Raw genomic sequence first — 26,294 nt, 5'->3', positions numbered from 1 at the left:
ACTCAGACAGAACAATATGATTAGAGAAAAAACAAAAAGATCAAATGATGTTATCATTGCCTATTCAGTCCTTCCCAGCAATTTTCATCTCAGAGGATAGACAAATTGTTAAAAGATTCAGATCAATATCTTGCTCAGTTGTAACTTATTTGTTACCCTGCAGTGTTCCACCACAAATGGAGGGAAACCCTGTGCACGCATGTGCTAATTTGCTTCAGTTGTGTCTGACTGTGCCACTGTATGGACTGCAGTCTGTCAGGCTTCTCTGTCCATGGGATTCTCCAAACAAGAATACTGGAAGTGGGTTGCTGATGCCCACCTCCAGGGGATCTTCTTGACTCAGCAATCAAACTGATGTCTGACATATCATTAATATGCTTTGAAAAAGACAGTCTTCTGGAAGAAAGTGTTCAGCAAGTTTGCCAAATAAAATATCAATATAAAAACAGATACATTAGTTATGCAATTTTAACAAAAATTTTTGGGGAAAGTGTTCAAGACTTTTGTGGTGAAATTGTAAAATCTTTCTTATAGATAAAAAATGTTATTTAAATAAATTCAGAAGTATATATGGATATAATACTTAATATTTTATAGAAGTAATTCTCCCCAAAATCAACCTATAAATTTGATGAAGTTATAATAAAAAACCTACAAATTGATGCTTAAAGGCAGAATTAAGAACAGCCAAGAAAACTTTGTATCAAACAAGAAGGGAGGCAGATCTTATCAGATATTTAGTTATATACTTTATAAATCTGTAGAAATTAAGAGAGTATAGTATTGAGCATAGGTTGCTTAAAAGGTCAAGGCAGAATAGAAAGCCCATTTATAAGAAGACAATGTAATACTTGTTTTCCTTTTTTTCTTCTTCATCTGTATTACATTAGAGTATTTTGAAGTATAAAATTAGATCATTTTTGAGAATGTTTTTGTTCAATTTATAAATTCCTGCTGTTTCACTAAAGTAGCATTTAATAGAAAATTTGTTTCAAAATAGTAAACTACTGTCCTGATAACTGCAATTATGAACATTCTGAGTGTCATCAATTACTTATAGATGTAAAATAGGAAAATATTAAATAGTGTTATGTATTGATATGGGTTTTTAGCTGTTTTGTGTTAGGGCATTCTCAATGTGTGCATAAACATTAAACTCAAATGATAGTTGAAGGATGTAGAGGAAATATAATTTATTAAGTTTGATTTTTTTCATAGATAGTTTCTTGTATCTTGATTACCACAAGCACACTGTGAAGTTGACAAGGAAATAGACTATTTTAAATTGGCTATTGTCAGGGAACCTTCAAAGTTAAGGGATCCACTATGTTGTTTTCTTCATTTGTGTGCCGTTTCTCAAGGACTCTCTGTTCCTTATCAGTTCCTGGAAAACAGGAATGAGCAGAGCTGCATGCAGTTCTCAGGACTGAGATCTTGGGAAAGAGAACCTGCTTGGATTCCCTTCAGTGATTCCCATCAGTGACTCCCTTCAGTGACCTTTTAGGGCTATCCATTTTTTTGCAACTGGTGGAATTTCATTCTTTTTAAGGCTGAGTAATCATTTTACTGAAGATATATAAGCATGCATTTCTGCAAATAAAGTACCCTTGTTTCTCTCAAGACTTGGGTCCCCTGTGTCCTTGTCATCGACTGCAGTCCCAGGTCCCAGTCTATGAAGACCATGACAATTAGCACCTGAACAGGGACCTGGTGAATGCCCTTGGCAAGCGTACAGAGTGACTGTTAGGACCTAGGAGGTCAGTAAGTGTGGGGTTATGGGACAAACAGCTGGAAAGCCCCACCACTTTTCTACTTTACTTCATCATATTTAAGGCTCAAGGACTTTTGGTTTCACGTCAATGGACACAGGCTTGTCTCCAAACAGTGGTTGAATATAATCCCTGGTTCCTTGATGAAGACACTTTCAATTTAAAAATTTGGAACCGGGTTAAAACAACAACAACAACAACAACAACAACCAATGTTGAACGAGTCACAGGATGGGGAAAAAATATTCCAGTAGATTTCTGGCCCTTGTGGGCCCTCATTAAAATCCATGATCTTGCCATTTCAAGACAATTCTAGCCCCCCTGATATTTGTCAACAAGCAGAACACTCATATGAATAAGAATTAGATTATGAGACTTTACAAAAGGCCCAATTAGAACAACATAAAATGTTTCAAAACTCTCCCACCATCCTTGCTCCCAAGCGCTCCTCCTTTTCTTGTAACGGGCACAAAACTGAAGGTCCCCTGATTTAAGGACAAGATGAATCCGATGATGAGTCTTCTGATGCTCTATTTGACACTAAAGCCAACAATACTTTTTTTGATGACAATGATAAGCCCCTAACACACACTTATATTTGTGAAGATAGATGTTCCACTCATTCTTCTTCATGAGGAATGCTTTCTGATTTACTGTCTTTGCAATCTCAAGTCTCTGAGGACGATGATCTTTTTGCCTTTCCTGTGTTAAGAAACATTAATGCTCAAAGACAACTAATACCTCAATACAAAGACATTGATTTTTCTCACATGCAACAAATGAAAAAGGCTGTGACTATGTATGGCCCTTATTCACCTTTTACTAAAGAACTTCTAAACATTATAATATCTTCTATTGAAAATTGTATTCCTTATGATTGGCAAATTTTGATAAAAGCTCTTCTTAAACCAGGAAAATAACTTCAATAGATAATGTGGTTTCATGATGTGGCCCGAGATTATGCCAATTCTAATGCTCGAGCTGGCAGTCCCCAAAACCGAATTCCTTTTAAAATGTGAACTGGTACCAGAGCAATTTGATTCAATGGAAGTTCAGATACAATGCCCTCCTTTGTTACATGAGCAATTGAAAGAAGTTGCCCTTGAAGCTTGAGATCGAATTACTCCTCAAGGAAAACCTAAAGATAGATACACAAAGATATTATAAGGTCCTAATGAAGCCTGTGTTGATTTTTTAGCTAGACTTGGAGTTGCTATCTGCCGTAGTGTTGTCGGAGAGGAGGCCAGAGTACAATTAGAAAAACTGCTTACATATGAAAATGCAAATCAGGAATGTCAGAGAGCCATCGCTCCCATTCGTGAGACCGGAAATGTTCTTGATTATTTAAAGGCTTGTCGCAACTTAGGATCAAAAATTCAGAAAATGCAAATTTTAGCTGAAGCAATAGCTGCTACCTTTAAAAAGGGAAATGAAAGATGTTTTGTTTGTAGGGGTAAGAGACATTTAAAAAAGGATTGCCCCATTACTTTTTTTACCTTACATTTCTATTAACTCCTCTAATATGGACAGATGGATTTGGTAATACTGATCAAAAACAATCCTTATGAACATCAATGGTATCTAAATATGCAGGCCAAATAAAAATATCAAAATTAATGACAAAAGATTTTCTGGTCTTCTTGATACTGGATATGATATTACCATTATTTCCAAATATTTATGGCCCAAATCTTGGCCTATACAGAGAATTTCTTGCCAAATTGCAGGAATTTCTCAAACCAAAATACAAAAGGTTTATCAAAATGTTCAAATATACCCATATGAGGGACCAGAAGGCCAGCCTGCAACATTACAACCTTATGTGATAGATGCACCCCTTAATTTAATAGAAAGAGATTTGCTTATACAGTGACAAACTCAAATATATATTCCACATTTTTCCTAGGGGGCCACTGCTCACTTAATAAACAATACAATTATTAAAATAACTTGAAAAAATGATGAGCCTATTTAGACAGAGCAGTGGCCCCTTACAAAAGAAAAATTAGAGGCTACTAAAAGTTATAAACACACAATTGAAATTAAAACATATTGAGAAATCTTGTTCTCCTTGGAATTCTCTCATTTTTATGTAAACAAATTCTGGCAAATGGTGTCCTTTAACAGATCTTCAAAAAGTTAATGCATCTATGAAACCTATGGGTACATTACAACCAGAAATTCCATCACCTACCACTGTTCCTCAAAACTGACAGATTATTATTATAGATTTACAGGATTGCTTTTTTAATCTACCTTTACACCCTCTAGATTGAGAGTAATTTCCTTCTTCTCTTACTTATTCTAACCATATCAGGCCTCATAAACAGTATCAATGGACTGTGTTGCTTCAAAAAATGATAAATTCTCCCACCATGTGTCAATATAATGTAACCAAAGCCCTTGAACCTATGAGAAAACAATTTCCTAACTTTCTTGTTATTCATTATATGGATGATTTACTGTTTTCAACTCCATCTGTTTTAGAAACTCAACAGATGTTTGACATAACTCAAGCATGCTTAAAAGCTTCTAGATTAATCATTGCACCTGAAAATATTCAAACATCTACACCTTACTATTACTTAAGATTTGTTGTTAATAGACAACATATTACTCCCCAATTAACACAGATTCATGTTAATAAATTATCAACCTTGAATGATTTTAAAAAACTTTTAGGCAATATAAATTGTATTAGACCCTCTTTAGACATTACAAATTATCAGCTAATTTATTTAGCACTTTAAAAAGAGATCCTGATTTAAAAAGCCCTCGTTCACTTTCACAAGAGGCACAAGAAGAACTCAGTTTAATACAAAATAAATTGTAAAAAGTTTCTTACTCATAATAGACTTGATTTACCTCTAGAGTTATTTATACTCCCCTCTCTCCATTCTCCCACAGGACTTCCTACCCAACAAGAATACCCAATAGAATGGATCTATACCCATTTTAGAGGGACAAGGTCACTTACACGATATCTTGATTTGATCACTCTAATCATTAGCAATGGGAAAAATAGAGCTAGGACTCTAATTGGCTCCGATCCTCATAAAATTGTAGTACCTATTAATAAATTTCAATTTGAGAACACATTACAAACTTCTACTGATTTCCAAATAGCCTTTCTGGGATATTTTGGAGAAATTTCATTTCATTATCCTTCTAACAAACTTTGGAATTTCTTCAAAAATACTGAATTTCTTATCTCTCGCATTGTCACGTCACAACCTATACCTCAAGCTGATGTTTTCTATATGAATGGGACTAAAACACTAAAGCCTCATTCTGGTCTCTCAAATAATATAAAGTCTTTTATACTAAATTTCACTCTGCTCAGCAAAACAAATCATATGCTCTCATTCAGGTTATTCACCTACACCTTACCCTATTTATATAGTTTCTGACTCCTTATATTCAGTTTTTGTATTAAAAAATATAGAAACTTCTACCATAAATTCTAATCAATCTGTTATCCAACAACTTTTTCTTGAATTACAATCTATTGTTAAGAACCATATTTCTGCTATTTATATTACCCACACTCGAACACATTCTTGTCTTCCTGGCCCTATGGCTCCTGGCAATGAACAAGCTGATAAAGTTGTCTCTTTTGCTACTCCTGAAGAGCAGCATGCTCTATTACACAATAATGCTGGCTCACTACATCAAATTTAGAAAATTCTGTACTGACATGCTAAAGAAATCATTAATAATTGTTCTACATGTAGGCCCCTACACCTTCAACCCATTGCACAAAGTATCAGTCCTAGAGGATTGCAGCCCAGAGAACTATGGCAAATGGATATAACTCATTGCCCTGAACTTTCTCCCTTTTCCTTCTTATATGTATCAGTCGATACAAATTCGTTTTTTTTTATATGGGTCACACTTCTCCGAGGTGAAACTACACAATATATTATAACCCACCTGTTAACTTACTTTACAGTAATGGGAGCACCTAGTTCTATAAAAAAAGACAATGCCCCTGCCTATATTTCTAGGCTATTCAAACAATTTTTACATTCATTAAACATATTACAGGCATTCCTTACACTCCACAAGCACAGGGCATAGTTGAATGAGCACATCACACACTGAAACTACAAAAATAAAATTTAAAAATTAAAAATAAAGGGGGAATACACAGCAACACTTCTATCTTCCTTATCCAGAACAGACTTTACTAGATTCCAATGCAATATATTCTTTAATCCTATAACTATTTTTAATACAGCTTTATTTGTTTTACATTTTTTAAACTTACTGAAAGGAGATATTTTGACAAAAGCAGAAAAACTGATGGATACCTCCCTTTCTCTGTCCATTTGATATCAAAACTGGTTGACTAAGCAATGGAAATCTGAAAAACTAATATTACAGGGAAGGGGGTGTGCTTGTATTTCTCCAGATGGAGCCAATGAAATCAGTTGGCTCCCTCTTCAGAATATCCACCCCAGGGGAGCCACCAGCATTCAAGATAGAGGAGAAATGGTGAAATTCCCAGGAGGAGGAGGTTCCAGTACAAGCCATAAAAATTTCCAAGAAACGCCACAATTGACGTCATTGACCTTATGATCTCCCTACCTGGGGACAGATAAAAACCCTTACTAATCAAGCTGAAAATCTGGTTTCTCAACAGGGAATGCCTCAGAATCCTGAAAATAACTTTGTTTCTATGCTTGCCTTGCTTGATTTTTGCTTCCCCCACTCAGGCTGACTTGATTAATCACACTTATTGGGCTTATATACCTAACCCCGCCTCCCTTATTGCAGGTTATAGAATGGACAGTCATAGGACCAATCATATCGATTAATGACTCAGTACATATGCCTCCTCCTTGGAGCTTGGAGGGGCCCTCTCATCCTAAGGAAGAAGGAAGACTAATTAACATTTCTCTAGGTTATGAAATCCTTCCTTTATGCATGGGCCCACCAGAATTATGTATTAATGCTAGTCGACAAATGTGGGCTTTCATCCTGCCTCCAAAAAAGAACTTCCACACATTGTTTGGACTGTTCACTGCCCTGTCCTTTTATGAAAACCATGTCAATACTACCAAAACTCTAGGAAAAGGACACAAATTGGAATATAAAGGGTTTACTTATAAAGACTTTAAGTATACTCCTGTTTATTGGGATACATGTCAAGCTGAATGAGGGAAATTAATGTTTATGGCCAATTACACCATTTTTGTTTGGGGACCCCGTGGTATATGGCTATCTAACTGCTCAGGTGATATTAACAGTACTATGTGCGATTATGTTACTCAAGTAACATGGAAGATTACCAACAGTTCAATGGAACACTTCCATGACAAAGGACTCCTTGGCTGGCTTGACGGCAAAATGGCACCTCCTCACCCTCAAATCGTCCTCAATAAAGGGATTGGGCCTGAACAATGGGACATCTGGAAACTTGCTGCAAGTACAGAAAAACTTGGAACTTGGATTGGATATTTCACAGGGACCAGTTGAGGTCATAGTAACTATTCCTTCCGTTATAATCATTCATATTTTATACAAGCTTGTGTTCCCCTTTCCTTTTGTTATAGCCATAGGAAACTTACAATTTAATAAGACTTTACATTCTGTGACTTGTATAGATTGAAAATTGTATACTTGTCTTAATTCCTCTATTTCTATAAAAAACGAATGCCTTTTGATTCTTTGATCTTGATGTAGTCTGTGGTTGCCAGAGGATCTCCAATGACCCTGGAAAGAGAGTCCCATGGCAGGACTTGCCTCAAAGTTACTAACTAAATTACTCTGACGATCTAAGCAATTCATTGGATAACTAATTTTTTGGCACTTTGGGGTTAATAGCCATTGGTCCCTCTGCTGCTGTCGCAGACATTGCTTTACAAACTTCAATTCAAGCACAAAACTTTATTCAAAATTGGACTAAAGATGCTCATACTATATGGGTCGCTCAGTTTCAGATAGATTAAAAAGTTCAGGATAAAATTCAGGAATTAAAAATAGCCATACAATGTGTTGGAGATCAATTAATAGATTTACAAAAACAAAGATTAAATTGTGATTGGAATTCTACTTAATTTTGTATCACTCCTGTTCGATTCAAACATAGTGCTTACAATTGGGAACAAATCAAGTTTCATTTGCAAGATATACATAATAAAGCTTCCGTTAATGTACAGTTGTTGCAGAAGGAAATCTTTGAAACCTTTTCTAAGAGCCTACCCTCTTCCGACAATTTGGAAACTTTAGCTAAACAGCTAGGTGAATAATTATCTGGGCTAGATCCCCGAAGATGGTTTCAAACATTACACATAGTACTGGATCTGGAGCTATAATGCTGATAAATGTCCTGGTGATTATATTTGTAGTATACTGATGCCTTTCAACTAAAATTGTTCAAACTAAACAAACTCAATTGATCAGGGCCTTTTTTTTTTACAAAAGTATCTATAGTCACCCCCAATTATGAAAAAATGCAAAAAGGGGGAATTGTCAGGGCACAAATAAAGTACCCTTGTTTCACTCAAGACTTGGGTCCCCTGCATCCTTCCTCTTGTCAACTCCAGTCCCTAGGTCCCAGTCTACAAAGACCGTGACAGGTTATTGTATGACATTTAAGTATAAAATTTATTTAATCCACAAAATAGTGTATTAACATGCTACTGTAGTTGATAGATTAAAGAGCAGTAATGTATGCTTTTATAAGATCGTTTAATGAGGTTTCTTTTATGAAAAGTCCCATGAACAGAGGAACCTGCTGGGCTGCAGTCCATGAGGTTGCAAAAATTAGGACTTGACCGTGCACACACCACACACACACACACACACACACCCACACACACACACACCCCTTAACAAAATATAATATAGTATTATTAGCTATAGGTACTGTGTTTTATAGTAGATCTCTAGAAGTTATCTTTCTTGAATAACTGGCTTAAAACTCAGCATTAATAAAACTAAGATCATGGCATCCAGCCCCATCACAACATGGCAAATAAATGGGGAAATATTGGAAGCAGTGGCAGATTTTATTTTTGGGGACTCAAAAATCATTGTGGATGGTGACTGCAGCCATGAAATTAAAAGAGGCTTGCTCATGGAAGGAAAACTATGACAAATCTAGATAGCATATTAAAAAACAGAGATATCACATTCTTGACAAAGTTCCATCTAGTCAAAGCTATGGTTTTTCCAGTAGTCATGTGTGAATGAAGAGTTGGGCCATAAAGAAGGCTGAGTCCTGAAGAATAGATTCTTTCAAACTGTGGTGCTGGAGAGGACTCTTGAGAGTCCCTTGGACTGCAAGGATATCAAATCGGTCAATCCTAAAGGAAATCAACCCTGAATATTTATGGAAAAGACTGCTGTTGAAGCTGAAACTCTAATACCTTGGCCATCTAATGCGAAGAGCAAACTAACTGGAAAAGACTCTGATGCTGGGAAAGATTGAGGGCAGGAGAAGGGGGCAAAAGGATGAAATGGTTAGATAGCATCACTGACTTAATATGAATGAATTTAAACAAACTCTGTGAGATAGTGAAGAACAAGGAAGCCTGACATGCTGCAGTCCATGGAGTTGCTAAGAGTTGGACATGACTTAGGGACTAAACAACCACAGAGGGATCCCTATCTCTGAAGTGCCACAATATATTGTAGTTATCAGCAGTTTGTTAACCAAAAGAAAAAAGAAGGGGTGTTTCAGGCACAAGGAACAGCACTGTGAAAATTAAAAGGCAATAGTATTTTTAGAATAATGATGAGCCATTCAATGTGAATAAAGCACCTAATTCCCTGTAAAAGTTAAAGGAAAAATGAATGACTACAGAAACGCTTAAAATAAGAGTGAGATTACAGTTCCAGTGGTCTTTTAAGCAATTGCTCAGATCTACATTTTACTCTATGTAGGTTTTTCCTAACAGTCCTCAGTGAAACAGAATGTTCTGTGGAAACAGATTTTCAAGTGAAATAGGATTGAAATAAATTTTGCTATTCAATACCATATTGCTGCTGTTACCCATCTTGGAGTTAATCCATGGTAGCATTTGACACATCCTAGTATATAAACTGGAGAAGGCAATGGCACCCCACTCCAGACCTCTTGGCTGGAAAATACCATGGACAGAGGAGCCTGGTGGGCTGCAGTCCGTGGGGTCGCTAAGAGTCTGGCACGACTGAACGACTTTACCTGCACTTTTCACTTTCATGATTTGGAGAAGGAAATGGCAACCCACTCCAGTGTTCTTGCCTGAAGAATCCCAGGGTTGGTGGAGCCTGGTGGGCTGCCTTCTATGGGATCGCACAGAGTTGGACACAACTGAATCAGCTTAGCAGCAGCAGCAGCAGCAGCAGATTATAAACAACTTGGAAGTCATTCAGTAAAAAAAAATAATAATACATAAAAATAAATAAATAAATAAATAAATATTTTCTCAGTTCATTCGCTCAGTCATTTCCAACTCTCTGTGACCCCATGGACTGTAGCACGTCAGGCTTCCCTGTCCATCACCAACTCCTGGAGCCTACTCAGGAAATGAAAAATTCTCCAGTTGGAATGCTTATTATGCATAATATCAAGAAGATTTCCATGTTATAAAGTTAGGAACATATGATTTATGGGATGTGCATTTTTATGATGTCTGTTACGTTATGGCTTAAGTATGATCTTCTCTGAAATGAACCTCCTCCACAAACATCTTTATCAAGCTTATACAGAAAGCTGTAAACTCTGCTTGTCCTCACATTATATCCTTGTGCACTGGAAGCAGTTTGAAGTATGTAATGTTCAGTTCAGTTCAGTTCATTTCAGTCACTCAGTCGTGTCTGATTCTTTGCGACTCCATGAATCGCAGCACACCAGGCCTGCCTGTCTATCACCAACTCCCGGAGTTTACTCAGACTCGTGCCCACCTAGTCGGTGATGCCATCCAGCCATCTCACCCTCTGTCGTCCCCTTCTCTTCCTGCCCCAAACCACTCCCAGCATCAGGGTCTTTTCCAAAGAGTCTACATTTCGCATGAGGTGGCCAAAGTATTGGAGTTTCAGCTTCAGCATCAGTCCTTCCAATGAACACCCAGGACTGATTTCCTTTAGGATGGACTGGTTGGATCTCCTTTAAGTCCAAGGGACTATCAAGAGTCTTCTCCAACACCATAGATAAAAAACATCAATTTTTCAGCCCTCAGTTTTCCCCACAGTCCAACTCTCAGATCCATACATGACCACTGGAAAAACCATAGCCTTGACCAGATGGACCTTTGTTGGCAAAGTAACATCTCTGCTTTTTAATATGCTATCTAGGTTGGTCATCACTTTCCTTCCAAGGAGTAAGTGTCTTTTAATTTCATGGCTGCAGTCACCATCCACAGTGATTTTGGAGTCCAAAACAATAAAGTCTGACATTGTTTCTACTGTCTCCCCATCTGTTTCACATGAGGTGATTGGACCAGATGCCATGATCTTACTTTTCTGAACATTAAGCTTTAAGCCAACTTTTTCACTCTCCTATTTGACTTTCATCAAGAGGCTTTTTAGTTCCTCTTCACTTTCTGCCATAAGGGTGGTGTCATCTGCATATATGAGGTTATTGATATTTCTTCCGGCAATCTTAATTCCAGCTTGTGTTTCTTCCAGCCCAGCGTTTCTCATTATATACTCTGCATATAAGTTAAACAAGCATTGTGACAATATTCAGCCTTGATGTACTCCTTTTCCTATTTGGAACCAGTCTGTTGTTCCATGTCCAGTTCTAACTGTTGCTTCCTGACCTGCATACAGGTTTCTCAAGAGGCAGCTCAGGTGGTCTGGTATTCCCATCTCTTTCAGAATTTTCCACAGCTTAATGTGATCCACACAGTCGAAGGCTTTGGCATAGTTAATAAAGCAGAAATAAATGTTTTTCTGGAACTCTTGTGCTTTTTCGATGATCCAGTGGATATTGGCAATTTGATCTCTGGTTCCTCTGCCTTTACTAAAACCAGCTTAAAAATAGGGACTTTCTCGGTTCACATATTGCTGAAGACTGACTTGGAGAATTTTTGAGCATTACTTTACTAGTGTGTGAGATGAGTGCAATTGTGCGGTAGTTTGACCATTCTTTGGGATTGCCTTTCTTTGGGATTGGAATGAAAACTGACCTTTTCCAATCCTGTGGCCACTGCTGAGTTTTCCAAATTTGCTGGCATATTGAGTACAGCAGTTTACAGCATCATCTTTCAGGATTTGAAATAGCTCAATGGGAATTTGATCACATCCACTACCTTTGTTTGTAGTGATGCTTTCTGAGGCCCACTTGACTTCACATTCCAGAAAGTCTGACTCTAGGTGAGTGATCACATCATTGTGATTATCTGAGTCATGAAGATCTTTTTTGTACAGTTCTTCTGTGTATTCTTGCCACCTCTTCTTAATATCTTCTGCTTCTGTTAGATCTATACCATTTCTGTCCTTTATTGAACCCATCTTTGCATGAAATGTTCACTTGGTATCTCTAATTTCCTTGAATAGATCTCTAGTCTTTCCCATTCCATTGTTTTCCTCTATTTCTTTGCACTGATCACTGAGGAAGGCTTTCTTATCTCTCCTGGCCATTCTTTGGAACTCTGCATTGAAATGGGAATAACTTTCCTTTTCTCCTTTGCTTTTTGCTTCTCTTCATTTCACAGCTATTTGTAAGGCCCCCTCAGACAGCCATTTTGCCTTTTTGCATTTCTTTTCCGTGGAGATGGTCTTGATTCCTGTCTCCTGTACAATGCCATGAACCTCTGTGCATAGTTCATTAGGCTCTCTCTCTATCAAATCTAGTACCTTAAATCTATTTCTCACTTCCACTGTGTAGTCATAAGGGATTTGGTTTAGGTCATACTTGAATGGTCTAGTGGTTTTCCCTACTTTATTCAGTTTAAATCTGAATTTGGCAATAGGTGTTCATGATCTGAGCCACAGTCAGTTCCTGGTCTTGTTTTTGCTGACTGTCTAGACCTTCTCCATCTTTGGCTGCAAAGAATATAATCAATCTGATTTCAGTGTTGACCATCTGGTGATGTCTACGTGTAGAGTCTTCTCTTGTATTGTTGGAAGAGGGTGTTTCCTATGACCAGTGTGTTCTCTTGGCAAAACTCTATTAGCTTTTGCCCTGCTTCATTCTGTACTCCAAGGCCAAATTTGCCTGTTACTCCAGGTGTTTCTTGACGTTCCTACTTTTGCATTCCAGTCCCCTATAATGAAAAGGACATCTTTTTTGGTTGTTAGTTCTAAAAGGTCTTGTAGGTCTTCATAGAAACGTTCAACTTCAGCTTCTTCAGTGTTACTGGTTGGGGCATAGGCTTGGATTGCCATGGTATTGAATGGTTTGCCTTGGAAATTAACAGAGATCATTCTGTCGTTTTTGAGATTGTATCCAAGTACTGCATTTCAGACTCTTTTGATGACTATGATGGCTATTTCATTTCTTCTAAGGGGTTCCCACCCAGAGTAGATATAATGGTCATCTGAGTTAAATTCACCCATTCCAGTCTGTTTTAGTTCCCTGATTCCTAGAATATAGACATTCACTCTTGCCATCTCCTGTTTGATCACTTCCAATTTGCCTTGATTCATGGGCCTAACATTCCAGGTTCCTATGCAATATTGCTCTTTACAGCATCAGACCTTGCTTCTATCACCAGTCCCATTCACATCTGGGTATTGTTTTTGCTTTGGCTCCATCCCTTCATTCTTTCTGGAGTTATTTCTCCACTGATCTACAGTAGCATATTGGGCACCTACTGACCTGGGGAGTTTCTCTTTCACTATCCTATCATTTTGCCTTCTCATACTGTTCATGGGGCTCTCAAGGCAAGAATACTGAAGTGGTTTGCCATTCCCCTTCTCCAGTGGACCACATTCTGTCACGCCTTCCACCATGACCTGACCATCTTGGGTGGCCCCACAATGCATGTCTTAGTTTCATTGAGTTAGTCAAGGCTGTGGTCCTGTGATCAGGTTGGCTAGTTTTCCGTGATTATGGTTTTAGTGTGTCTGCCCTCTGATGCCCTCTCACAACACCTACCATCTTACTTGGGTTTCTCTTACCTTGGACATGCGATATCTCTTCACGGCACCTCCAGCAAAGCACAGTCGCTCCTCCTTACCTTGGATGAGGTGTATCTTCTCACGGCCGCCCCTCTCGACCTTGAATGTGGAGTAGCTCCTCTCGGCCCTCCTGTGCCCGTGCAGCATCTGCTCCTTGGAGGTGAAGTATGTCATAAGGTGTCTGTAAAAAATGCCTTTTTTAGCAGGGGTCCCCAAATTCTGGGGTTTATGCCTGATGATCTGATATTAATAGAAATAAAGTACATAGCAAATGCAATGCTTTTAATCATCCCCAAACCATCCCCAACCCTCTAGTCCATGGAAAAGCTGTCTTCCATAAAACCATTCCCTGGTGCTGAAAAAGTCGGGTACCACTCTATAGGATTTTATATTTTGTCTTTATTTCACTGGGAAGAAAACTGCCTAAGGAATATTTTACATTCATCTATGCAGCCCAATATGTAGGAAAGTATTTAAATATCATAGGAACTAAACAGAAAACTTTGAAGAAATTTTTGAAGGAATGACAATATTCATTAATAAACTCGCTAACAACTTTGTTTCTCACGTTTTCTGTGCCAAGGATAAATTTAAAAAAAATTTTCTTGTTGATCATGTTTTGCAACATACTAGTTTTATTTGTATTTATTAGTGTCAATGCTTAATACTTATATAGCATAACATGAATATCATGATCTATCTATTCCCATTTACTTATCTTCAGCATTTTTTAAACTAAAATATAGTTAATATAAAATGTAGTTGATTTAAAACCTTTTCTTACTCTCTGGTGATATAAAAATAATTACAGATAGATAGATAGATAGATAGATAGATAGATATATCCTCAGATTCTTTTCTTTTTTTTTTCTAGATAGTGAATAGTTCCCTGTGCTATAAAGTGGAGTTTGTTATTTCTTTGTTTATATGTTTTATATTAGCTTATATTCTTTGTTTTATATTTATAATCTTTGCTTATATCTACTAATCCAAAAGTCCTAAATTATCCCTTGCTCTATATCTATTTCTGTTTTATAAATAAGTTCATTTTATCAGAAGTTAGATTCCACATATAGTATCATATATTTGACTTTCTTTGTCTGACTCATTTCAGTCAGTATGATAATGTCTATACTGATCTTGCTACATTTCTCATTATTTTTTATGACTGAGTAATATTCATTTATATTTGTACGTGTTTATATATATATATATATATATATATATCACATTTTCTTTTTTTTTTCTTTTTTCATTTATTTTTATTAGTTGGAGACTAATTACTTTACAATACTGTAGTGGTTTTTGCCATACATTGACATGAATCAGCCAAGGATTTACATGTATTCCCCATCCTGATCTCCTCTCCCACCTCCCTCCCCATCCCTTCCCTCTGGGTCTTCCCAGTGAACAAGCCCTGAGCACTTGTCTCATGCATCCAACCTGAACTGGTGATCTGTTTCACACTTGATAATATACATGTTTCAATGCTATTCTCTCAGATCATCCCTCGCCTTCTCCCACAGAGTCCAAAAGTGTGTTCTATATATCTGTGTCTCTTGTTCTGTCTTGCCTATAGGGTTATCGTTACCATCTTTTAAATTTCCATATATATACATTAGTACACTGTATTGGTGTTTATCTTTCTGGCTTACTTCACTCTGTATAATGGGCTCCAGTTTCATCCATCTCATTAGAACTGATTCAAATAAATTCTTTTTAATGGCTGAGCAATGCTTCATGTGTATATGTACCATAACTTCCTTATCCATTCATCTGCTGATGGGCATCTAGGTTGCTTCCATGTCCTGGCAATTATAAACTGTGCTGTGATGTACATTGGTGTGCATGTGTCTCTTTCAGATCTGGTTTCCTCGGTGTGTATGCCCAGGAGTGGGATTGCTGGGTCATATGGCAGTTTTATTTCCAGGTTTTTAAAGAATCTCCACACTCTTCTCCATAGTGGCTGTACTAGTTTGCATTCCCACCAACAGTGTAAGAGGGTTCCCTTTTCTCCACACCCTCTCCAGCATTTATTGCTTGTAGACTTTTGGATAGCAGCCATCCTGACTGGCGTGTAATGGTACCTCATTGTGGTTTTGATTTGCATTTCTCTGATAATGAGTGATGTTGAGCATCTTTTCATGTGTTTGTTATCCATCTGTATGTCTTCTTTGGAGAAAAGTCTGTCTAGTTCTTTGACCCATTTTTTGATTGGGTCATTTATTTTTTTGGAATTGAACTTCAGGAGTTGCTTGTATATTTTTGAGATTAATCCTTTGTCTGTTGGTTCAGTTGCTATTATTTTCTACAATTCTGAAGGCTGTCTTTTCACCTTGCTTATAGTTTCCTTTGTTGTGCAAAAGCTTTTAAGTGTTATTAAGTCCCATTTGTTTATCTTTGCTTCTATTTCCAATATTCTGGGATGTGGGTCACAGAGGATCCTGCTGTGATTTATGTCGGAGAGTGCTTTGCCTATGTTCTCCTCTAGGAGTTTTATAGTTTCTGGTCTTACATTTAGATCTTTAATCCATTTTGAATTTATTTCTGTGTATGGTGTTAGAAAGTGTTCTTGCTTCATTTTTTTACAGGTGGTTGACCAGTTTTCCCAGCACCACTTGTTCAAGAGGTTGTCTTTTTTCCATTGTTTAGTCTTTCCTCTTTAGTCAAAGATAAGGTGTCCATAGGTATGTGGATTTATCTCTGGGCTTTCTATTTTGTTCCATTGATCTATATTTCTGTCTTTGTGCCAGTACCATACTGTCTGGGTGACTGTGGCTTTTTTAGTAGAGCCTGAAGTCAGGCAGGTTGATTCCTCCAGTTCCATTCTTCTTTCTCAAGATTACTTTGGCTATGTGAGGTTTTTTGTATTTCCATACAAATTGTGAAATTATTTGTTCTAGTTCTGTGAAAAATACCGTTGGTAGCTTGATAGGGGTTGCATTGAATCTATAGATTGCTTTGGGTAGTATATCCATTTTGACAATATTGATTCTTTCAATCCATGAACATGGTATATTTCGCCATCTATTTGTGTCATCTTTGATTTCTTTCACCATGTTTTATAGTTTTTTATATATAGTTATTTTGTTTCTTTATGTAGATATACTCCTAAGTATTTTATTCTTTTTGTTTCAATGGTGAATGGTATTGTTTCCCTAATTTCTCTTTCTGTTTTCTCATTGTTATATCTCACATTTTCTTTATCCATTCATCTGTTGATGTAAATTTAGGTAGCTTCCATGTCTTGGCTTTTGAAAATAGCTTCCACAGTTTTTTTTTTTTTTTTTAATCACCTTCAACATTCACATTTTTGTAACGAACTTAAATTTTATACATTTTGACACTATATGAATATGTATATACATTCTATTTGCGAAAGTTTATGAACCAAGTTCTCTAAGTCTCTTAAATTCCTATTTGAAAATACACTCTGATAGAGTCATTTTGAAAGAATCATGAGTCCCAGGAAATGGTATCACAAAACCTTTCCAAGATTTACAAAATGAGCTAAAGAAATCCAGTATTTCAAGCGTTCTCTGTGCTGGCATACAGCTGCAGATAACAGCTATGTACATTCTAGTACTCTTTACATGTTTTCAAAGATTAAATTTCCATAATTATAATGCATTTTATTCTGAGAAGCAATGTTTCATTTTCTTGTGCACTAGTCACTTCAGTCATGTAGGACTCTGTACAACCCAAATAACTATAACTTGGCTCTTCTCTCCATGGGATTCTCTAGGTAAGAATACTGGAGTTAGTTGCCATGGTCTTCTCCAGTGGATCTTCCCAACCCAGGGATCAAATCCTTGATTCTTATGTCTCTTGCATTGGCAAGATGGTTCTTTACCACTGGTGCCACCTGGAAAGCCCATATCATTTTCTTAACACCATGTAAATGTTGTGTCTGTGAAATAAGGTAAAGCTAGCAAAACCAATAAAAAAAAAAAAAAAGCTAAAACTGGAAGGAAATAAACAGACTTTTAGCCAAAAACCTTCTGTTGTAGAGAGATGTGTCCTTAGACCTGCCAAAATAAATGGTTCCCTGGTGGCTCAGACGGTAAAGCATCTATTTACAATGCGGGAGACCCAGTTTCAATCCCTGGGTTGAGAAGATATTCTGGAGAAGGAAATGGCAACCCACTCTAGTATTCTTGCCTGGAAAATTCCATGGACAGAGGAGCCTGGTAGGCTACAGTCTATGGGGTCACGAAGAGTCGGACAGGACTGAGCGACTTCACTTTCACTTTTGTTAGAGCACTCAGGAACTGTTGTCATTCAGTCACTCAGTCATGTCTGACTCTTTGAAACTCCATGAACAGCAGCAAGCTAGGCTTCCCTGTCCTTAACCATCTCCTGGAGCTTGCTCAAACTCATGTCCATAGAGTCAGTGAAGCCATCCAATCATCTCATCCTCTGTCGTCCCCTTCTCCTCCTGCCTTTAATCTTTCCCAGCATCAGGGACTTCTCTAATGAGTTGGCTCTTTGCATAATGTGGTCAAAGTATTGGAACGCCAACTTCAGCGTCATTCCTTCCAAAGAAAATTCAGGATTGATTTCCATTAGAATTCACTGGTTTGATCTCACAGTCCAAGAGACTCTCAAGGGTTTTCTCCAACACCACAGTTCAAAAGTATCAGTTGCTCAGTGCTCAGCTTTCCTTATGGTCCAACTCTCATCCATACAGGACTATTTGAAAAACCACAGCTTTGACTAGATGGACCTTTATCAGCAAAGTAATGTCTCTGCTTTTTAATATGCTGTGTAGGTTGGTCATAGCTTTTCTTCCAAAAAGTTGGCATCTTTTAATTTCATGGCTATAGTCACGATCTTCAGTGATTTTGGAGCTCAAAAAAATAAAGCCTGTCACTGTTTCCATTGTTTCCCCATCTACTTGACATAAAGTGATGGGACCAGAAGTCATGATCTTTGTTTTTGAATGTTGAGTTTTAAGCCAGTTTTTTCACTCTCCTCTCATCTTCATAAAGAGGCTCTTTAGTTCCTCTTTGCTTTCTACAGTAAGGATGATAACATCTGCATATCTGAATTTACTGGTATTTCCCCCTGCAATCTTGATTTCAGCTTGTGCTTCTTGAGGCCTGGCATTTCTCATGATGAAATCTGCATATAAGTTAAACAAGCAGGGTGACAATATACAGCCTTGATGTACTCGTTTCCCAATTTGGAACCAGTCCATTGTTCTATGTCCAGTTGCTTCTTGACCAGCATGCAGGTTTCTCAGGAGGCAGATAAGGTGATCTGATATTCACATCTCTTTAAGAATTTTCCACTATCTGTTGTGATCCACAGTCAAAGGCTTTAACGTAGTCAACAAAGCAGGAATACTGTTCCCTTTCTTCTGTTCAAGCATACCTGGGAGCAGCCTAGCAAAATCACTGCATAGGTGACACATGCTGCTGTTAAATTTGCTTGCTTGTAAATGTATCCAAAATTTCCTCAGAGAAGTGTTCACTGAGATTTTTTTGTTGTTGTTATATGACATGATACACATTAAACATATATATATATATATATATATATATATATATATATCCATATATGTATCTTGAAAATATTTTACTTTGTTTTGTATTTATCAGGTATTATATAGATATTAAATATTTATTTTAAAAAGTCTTATATTGAAGTATATTAATTAACAATGTTGTGTTAGTTTCAGATGTATAGCAATGTGTTTTAGTTGTATGTATACATGCATCTATTCTTTTTCAAGTTTTTCTCCCATTTAGGTTATTACAGAATGTTGAGCAAAATTCCTTTCAAATGCTACTCTTTTATAACTGCAAAACCTAGCTGTTTTTTATCATAAGTCTGCTAAGAATTTTTAATTTTTTCCCTCATTTTTGCTTGCTTTTCATCAGTGAGATAGAACATTTTTCTCATAAGACCATCAGGGATCCAAACTCTCCTGTTTGCCACTATATTTCTGTTACCAGTGCTGGGTTAGAAGTGATAGGAACTTGATGCATATTAACAAAATGAATGAATGGAGACTAGTAGTTTCTATAAACATTGTGATAATTTGCAGACATATATCTTTTTTCTTAAAAGTATCAATAGCATTGTGTTTTCTTCTTAATCCTACAAAACTTTAATCTGCCATTTGTTATAGTCCATTTTTATGGACCCACTAACTCAGAATTTCTCAGGGTGAATCTGGAAACACCTGGGACTCTGGTCTGTATCTAACCATCTATACCTTCCTGTCCATGGTCAGATCACTCAGATTACATTGATTATACTAAATCAATGTAGTGTACTTGCAGATTACACTAAATCAGCAAGTCTACTGATTTAGACTACAAGGTTGGGAATAAAGGGGTTCTGAATTTTGAAATTTTGAAAAAAAATTCTGATTCATTCTAAAGTTTGAGAACCCAAGTTTTGTTTGGTTTTGTTGTTTGTTTTTGTTTGTTTGTTAGTTCACCTATGATCGAGTTATTCATGATTTATGTGGATATAAATTATTGTTTTGCACTAATTCTGAAAACAGTTAATAATAATTATGTTTCTTAGTACAAAGAATATTAACATAAGTGAAATTTAAATGACAAATTTTGAATTTAAGTTTCAAATTAGTGCCTGGAAATTTTTTTCTCACATTCATAGGATAAGAGATTTGTAGTAGTTAATCTAAGCTACAGGGAATAGCTAACAATAGCAATAGCAATCATAGCTTTAATAATATTCATTAAAGGATAGTTCAAAAGTTAAAAGTAAGTGGTACTGGGACTGGGTCTAAAACTTAAAGAAGGCAGATTTTGAGAACACCACTAATTCTATGAATATACCAGAAAATTTATATTCAAGCCATTTTCTTTAGATGTATGTATTCCTATCATACATTTGTGTCATCATGGTTCAATATGTTCTTCATACAGCTTTTCTGTTAATTTCAGATCCCACTTTTAAAGTTTATTTATAATATATCTTCTTATCTTAATTTTTTTTAGTCAACATGCCAGAATAGAAGGACATGAGCTCATCTTCTTCTGGAGAACACAAAAATCACAACAAGCTGCTGAACAACCATCGAGAAGGGAATGTTGGATACCACCAAAAAATGGTACCCTGTGACCACGGGCAGAGGAGAAACCTCAACAAGATGGTAGAAGGGGAAAAATCACATTTAAAATATATCTCATAGCCATCGGAGACACTCGGAGGTTGCAAACAAAAGAGGTGATACCAAGAGGTATGCACCAAGACCCAAGGAAGGGAGCAGTGAAACCCATGAGTCTTAGTTAGACTTGTCTTTGAGTATATGAGTGTCTCCTGTGGAGGCACAGGTCAGCAGTGGCCTGCTGTGGGGACAGGGGGTCTGGCTGCAGCAGACCTGGAAGGCAAATTTTGTGGCATAGTCCTCTTAGAAGAGGTCGCAATTAGCCCTCCCCACAGAGCCGTCAAGCAGACCACCTGGAAACTGGTGGAAACAGACCACCTAGAAAACAATTATACCACAGAAATTCTTGCACTGTTGCTAAAGTTCTAGAGCCCAAAACAGATTTCCCAACCTGAAACCTGGCAAAGAGATTGAGAACCTGCAGGGAATTTGACTTTGAAGACTACCAGAATTTGATTACAGAAATTCCACAAGACTTGGAAAAAGACTCTTGGATGTCACAAACAAAACCTTGTCTGTTCCAGGACCCAGGAGAAATGAGCAGTGACCCCAAAGGGGAATGAGTCAGACTTGCCTGTGAGTATCCAGGAGTCTGAAGAGGAAGTGTGGGACAAGTGGACTGCTGTGGGTTCAGGGGCACCAAATACAACAGTCCTGGGGCCACAGTGGGCTGGCATAAGTTCTTTTGAAGGAAGTCTCCATTACTGCCATTATCCCTACCATAGTTTGGCCTCGGGCCAAAACACAAGGAGGGATCATAGTCCCATCTATCAGCAAAAAACTGGATTAAAGATTTACTTTGCACGTCCCCACCGACCAGAGTGAGACCCAGCCAATCACTCTCATCAGGAAGCTTCCACAAGCCTCTTGTCCTCATCCATCAGAGTACAGAGATAATGAAATCTACAATCACATAAAACTAAGCAAATTGACCACATGGATCATAGCCTTGTCTAAGACAATGAAACTCTGAGCCATGCCCTGTAAGGCCATCCAAGAGGGATGAGTCATGGTAATGAGATCTGATAAAACATTGTCCACTGGAGAAGGGAATGGCAAACCACTTCAGCATTCTTGTCTTAAGAAACCCATGAACAGTAAGAAACGGCATATATATAACAATAAAAGATGAATTCCCCAGGTGGGTAGGTCCCCAATATTTTACTGGAGAAGAACAGAGAAATAGCTCCAAAGGAATGAAAAGGCTGAGCCAAAGCAGAAACAAAGACCAGTTGCAGATGTGTGTGGTGGTGAAAGTAAAGTCTGATGCTGTAAAGAACAATATTGCACAGGAACCTGGAACGTTAGGTCCATGAATCAAGGTAAACTAGAAGTGGTCAAACAGGAGATGGCATGAGTGAACATTGACATTATAGGAATCAGTGAACTAAAATGGATCAAAATGGGTGAGCTTAATTCAGATGATCATTACATCTACTACTGTGGGCAAAAATCCCTTAGAAGAAATGGGGTAGCTCTAATAGTCAACAAAAGTGTTCAATATGCAGTAATTGCGTGCAATCTCAAAAATGACCAAAAGAGCCCTGTTTGTTCAAACCATTCAATATCACAGAAATCCAAGTCTACACCCCAACCACTAATGCTGAAGAAGCTTATGTTGAATGGTCTATGATGACCTACAACACTTTCTAAAACTAACACCCAAAAAAGATGTACTTTTCATCATAGGGGACTAGAATGCAAAAGTAGGAAGTCAAGAGATACCTCAAGTAACAGTCAAGTTTGGCATTGGAGTACAAAATGAAGCAGGGCAAAGGCTAACAGAGTTTTGCCAGAGAACACACTGATCACAGCAAACACCCTCTTCTAACAACATAAGAGACCACTCTACACAAGGACATCACCAAATGGTCAAAACTGAAATCAGATTAATTATATATTTTTTGCAGCAGAAGCTTTATACAGGCTGGATGAAACTCAAGCTGGAAACAAGATTGCTGACGAAATAAGGATATCAGGTATGTAGATGACACCACTCTTATGGAAGAAAGCAAAGAGGAACTAAAGAGCCTCTTGATGAAGGTGAAAGAGGAGAGTGAAAAAGTTGGCTTAAAAGTCAGCATTCAGAAAATGAAGTTCATGGCATCTGGTCCCATCACTCAATGCAAATAGATGGGGAAACAATGGAAACGGTGACAGACTTTATTTCCTGGGGCTCCAAAATAACTGCAGATGGTGACTGCAGCCATGAAATTAAAAGACCCTTGCTCCTTGGAAGAAAAGCTATGACCAATCTAGACAGTTTACTTAAAAACAGAAACATTACTTTGCCAAAAAAGGTCCATCTAGTCAAAGCTATGGTTTTTTCAGTAGTCATGTATGGATGTGAGAGTTGGGCCATAAAGAAAGGTGAACCTCGAAGAATTGATACTTTTGAACTGTGTGTTGGAGAAGACTCTTGAGAGTCCCTTGGACTGCAAAGCGATCAAACAAGTCAATCTTAAAGGAAATCAGTCCTGAATATCATTGGAAGAACTGATGCTGAAGTTGAAGCTCCAATCCTTTGGCCACCTGATAAAAAGAGTTAACTCATTAGAAAAGACCCTGATGCTGGTAAAGATTAAAGTCTGGAGGAAAAGTGAACAATAGAGGATTAAGATGGCTGGGTGGCATCATCGACTCTACGGACATGGATTTGAGTAAGCTCTGGGAGATGGTGAAGGACAGGGAAGCCTGGCATGCTACAATCCAAGGGTTCACAAAAATTTGGACACTGAACGACGATCTTAAATTTTGCCTTTGTGCATTTGAAATGCATTATCTAGTTTTGATTTTAAATAGGTATAGGATGTGTCTCAGAATAAAGTCATCTACTTTAACAATAATTTTATTGATATTTTCATTCCTCCTCTTTCACAAGAAGGTACATTATGAGAAAAGAACACACACAAGCAGATTTTATTTTGCCATAACCACTCATATGAAGACAGCAGGATACTATGGAGTTTAGTGGAATAGACAGTTTCCAGAGAGGCTGAATTTCCACCACTCTCAGACACAAAAAAATACCTGTGGTCTTCTCTGATGGTCCAGTTGTTAAGATTCCACACTTCTGATGCAGGGGGCTTGATTGGATAATCCCTCATACCATGTGGTGTACCCCTTCTACCCCACCCCAAGAAAAGCAAAAAAGCTACTTGACTTTGAGCACATTATCATTTATGATGAGTTTGTTTTTTAATCTATAAGAAAGAGAATAATACTTAGTAGCATCATAGTAATGTTTGATGCACATATTTCAAGAAGTATGCATCTGACTGTTTCTGATGTTAAAAATAACATTTGATATGGTATAATGGAAATCTTACAAAATATCTCTTGTATATTGAGGAATATATTCTGGTAGGCCATCTACCTGGGATCCTCTATGTGAGGAATTTCTACTCTAGCCAAGGTTAATATTTTAGCATAATTATTATTAGTTGCAAATATAAAGCCTTTAGTTAATGAACCTATCAGAACATTTTTCACATTCCATTTGTTATGTAAATAATTGAAACCGTATAAAAGTATTAAAGAATATAAACTATTTAGTCACCTTTATATTGAGATGCTAGAAGCAGGACTGATATATTGGGTTGACCAAAATGGTCCATTGAGTTTTTCCATAACATTTTACAGAAAACTCAAGTGGATTTTTGGCCCATCCAATATGTCTATTCCTCTTTTGATCAATAATATATTGAATTATCTCTTTCTTTTCCTGTCTTCTCTGATGTGTTTCCTGTGTACATTTAGGCCTTATCTTGTTCTTGCAGTTAACAACTCAAGTATCCACATATGTTGTGTATATCACTTGTCTATTAGTCTGTCCAAGGACCTCAAGAGAAAAATCTGGTTTAGCAATTGAAAATGAATTGACTTTCTGCCAAGTTCATAAATTAAAACTGTCTTTCAAAAAGCTTGGTTATACTTTGCTGCTTATGTTTTGCTAATTATTTGTGTTTAAGTTTATTTGACTTTTCCTAATTTAAGAATCTAGGGATTTATTTATAGCTATCAATCAAGTTTTAATATATCTCATAACATTTGGAAGGTAGAAAATGATCACTGTCATTAATTTTATGTACTAATCATATGAAAAGTATCTAAGGTTTGCTTTCCACTAGCCCATAATTTAAAAAAAAATTATGGATGTATAATAATATTCATTTATTACATATAACTCTAGAGTTCTTAATAATTTTATAAAGAGGAGAAAGAAAATATTATAAATGTAACTGCATCACTCATCTTTTATAATACCATAAAATTCAATTTCCCTATGAATTTTATTTTTTAACTTGCTAAGTTTTAAGCTCTTTTTGCATTTAATGCTTTTCTTCTTGGTATGAATTTAGATTCATTTAAAGTTATTTATGATTAGGAAACATTTTTAGTTGCATTGCATGTGTGTGCTCAATCATGCCCTACTCTTTGCAATCGTGTGGACTGTAGTCCACCAGCCTCCTTTGTCGATGGAATTTTCCAGGCAAGAATGATAGAATGGGTTGCCATTTCCTACTCTAGGGAATCTTTCAGACTGTGGATTGAACCTGAGTTTCCTGCAGTTACTGCATTGGCAGGCATATTATTTACCACTTGAGCCAACAGGGAAGCCCATCTGACATCAAAGCTGTGTATTACACAGTTTGAAAATTACAAAATTATGGATTACTAATATAAATGGTGCCTTAAGACACAGTCTTAAGAAGAGCAATAAGCTGAAAAAATATTCTATTAAAATCTTGTCTTTAATGTAAGAATATAATTTTACTGTGTTATCTCTATACTCCTTAAATTCAGTTCTGTTTACCCATATTTTGTGAAACTTATTTTTAAAACATATTTTTTAACAACTTAACTTATCTATTGACTCTTTGGAACCTAAATTATTTGCTACTATAATTTTATTATATAATTGCATGAGACATTTTATATAAAAATCTCCCAGCTTATAGTATTAATCAGTAGTATTAATGATTACTATTCATAATTTAGGGGAAATAAAAATGTGACTCCAAAGTTGTAGAGTTTGAAAGTCTTCAGACAGTATAAAAGACATATAGTTTTAACCTGCAACAGTTTTGAATCATTCATGAAGCTATTCCTATTGTTACACCAAGCAGTTAACTAACCAATTGATCACCTGATTTATCACATGCATATTAAATTTATACCTACTCTTTTGTTAAAAATGTGTCAAGATACATGAAATAACTTGTAAACACTGAAAAGAAAACATTTAGAGCAACACTTTAGATAAATAGTAATAAACTTTAGTCAAGATATTAATTTTTCATTAAAAGAGCTTTCAATTA

The 26,294-nt window shown here is 36.7% G+C and overlaps 1 protein-coding gene across 1 annotated transcript in view; it reads right to left on the bottom strand.

The window, feature by feature from the left end:
- EYS (eyes shut homolog) overlaps positions 1-26,294 on the bottom strand; it is a gene marked incomplete at its 5' end in the record, with an annotated part of 175,626 nt that overhangs the window by 48,015 nt on the left and 101,317 nt on the right.

This window comes from Odocoileus virginianus, chromosome 19 (genome assembly GCF_023699985.2).
Source record: "Odocoileus virginianus isolate 20LAN1187 ecotype Illinois chromosome 19, Ovbor_1.2, whole genome shotgun sequence".
Classification (NCBI taxonomy): domain Eukaryota; kingdom Metazoa; phylum Chordata; class Mammalia; order Artiodactyla; family Cervidae; genus Odocoileus; species Odocoileus virginianus.
Note: the sequence above shows the minus strand (reverse complement) of the source record. Positions and strands in the feature narration are given on the sequence as shown.